The sequence below is a fragment of the Neophocaena asiaeorientalis genome, unplaced genomic scaffold, assembly GCF_003031525.2.
Source record: "Neophocaena asiaeorientalis asiaeorientalis breed wild unplaced genomic scaffold, Neophocaena_asiaeorientalis_V1.1 scaffold469, whole genome shotgun sequence".
NCBI lineage: Eukaryota > Metazoa > Chordata > Mammalia > Artiodactyla > Phocoenidae > Neophocaena > Neophocaena asiaeorientalis.
Genome location: NW_020172691.1, coordinates 2,520,952 through 2,522,675, shown reverse-complemented (window position 1 = coordinate 2,522,675; position 1,724 = coordinate 2,520,952). Strand labels below are relative to the sequence as shown.

Below are 1,724 nucleotides of genomic sequence, written 5' to 3'. Positions count from 1 at the left end.
GCTTTGTCTCGGGATAAGATTGAGGTTCTGGGAAATGTCAGGGGATTCGCCACACCCCCCACAAACAGGGGCACAGCCAGGGCCTGTCTCCCTCTTCCTCCAGCCCCTGGGAGGCCAAATCCGGTGCTGCCTTGGCTTCCCCCCACCAGGAGACTGAACCCAGACCCCCACCCCGAGAGGGCCTTGTAAGGCGCAGGACGGCTCACGCGCCCCGTGGTCATTCCCAGGTTTAATTACAAACAGAGTCCAAGTGTCCAGTGCAGGTTGACAGCTGGGAGGGCGGGGGCCTCACAACCACCCCCACCCGTGTCAGTTGTCTTGGGGTTGCCTGGATACCCCCCATCATCCCAAGGCTGCCCCCCACTTCCACATCAGCATTTGCCCTGGCCTGAGGGCCCAAAGCACCTCGATTCTCCCCCCAAAAGACAACTGTGCACTAATTTTTCAGGTGGAAAATCTGAGCCCGGCCAGGACAGGAATCCATCTCCATGCCAGGGAACTGGGGACCTGCTGGTTCCAGGGAGGTGAGCTGACGTCCAGCCGGGAAAGGAAACGGTGCCTCCTTGCCCCATCGGGAGCCTGGGCCAGGGCTCTGAGATAGATGGCTGCTTTTTGATATACTTTCTTTAAAGGCGAGAAAAGGCTCTGTCTTTGGTATGTGTGCTCTCACTCCAGGTGAAGGCTGGCGGCAGGCAGAGGGCTCGGTGGGAGAAAGGGGTCGTGGGCTCCGTCTCCCGGCGGGCTTGACCCAGCCCAGCCCAGGGCCAGCTGGAGAAGGAAGATTCCAGAGACCCACGCGGAGGAAGGAGAGACAGCGGCGATTCCGGCCCGACCAGGGTCCAGAGAAAGGCTGAGGGCCCCCCAAGGCCACCACAGGGCCATCCGGGGGAGCGGGGACAGGAGCCACAGGCTGAGAGCCACAACCTGGGGGAGGAAGAAGGAGAGGTCAAGGCTCAGCAGAGACAGCAACCGGAGACCCGGCTTCAGGTGTCAGAGACCTCAGTTACAAGGCAGCAAAGTGAGCCAGTGTCAAGCCTCAGGCTGAGGGCCAGGGTTCGAGTCCCAGCTCCTCCGTGGTCTTGCTGTGTGACCTAGGGTAGTCCCTTAACCTCTCTGTGCTGCTGAGAACGCTATTACCATTGCCTTTGTCAGCGGTGCATGGGAGTCAGTGAAGATGTGGAGAAGGGATGAGCTCAGGGCCTGGACGCAACAGCTGCTGCGTTAGCACCTATGATTACTGCCACCGGTGTTGCTTCTCGGGTCACAAACAACTTAGGGAGTAGAAGGGAAGCAGGTCAGACCCCGGCACGTGCACACACACGGCCCCACGGCGCCGCAGATCGTTTCAGGTGTTCCACAGGCCACCCCCATCCCTGGAGCCCTGCCCCAGATTGGGAATCCTGTCTCTGCCTGCGGTGGTGGCCGAGGCCTGGCTGGGGGCAGGGAGCAGGCCAGCGCTGAGTGGGGAAGGAGGCAGAAAGAGACTGTTGTCATGGGGACCGGAGAGCAGCCCAACCTGGCCCAGAAGCACCTCTCAGCCTTTGGGGAAATTCCACCAACCCCTTCCCTCTGCGAGCTGAGCCCCCCGCTCCCAGCTTCCCTGTATCCCCGGGTCCTGCCTCTGTCTGCTCCCCAAAGACTGTGGCTGCCACCCAGACCCCTCTGCGCCCCAGCTCGGCCGCATCCTCCCCTGCCTAGCCAGGCCCCCACCTCACACCAGCCGC

General features: G+C 61.9%; 1 protein-coding gene across 1 annotated transcript in view; it reads right to left on the bottom strand.

The window, feature by feature from the left end:
* Positions 1 to 228: 228 nt before the first annotated feature.
* The window catches only part of SHC2 (SHC adaptor protein 2), a 29,331-nt gene continuing 27,835 nt past the window's right edge, over positions 229 to 1,724 (bottom strand). The window contains exon 13 of the mRNA XM_024740055.1: positions 229 to 924. The gene's annotated coding sequence lies outside the window, so the exon portion shown is untranslated. The remainder of the gene's footprint in view (positions 925 to 1,724) is intronic.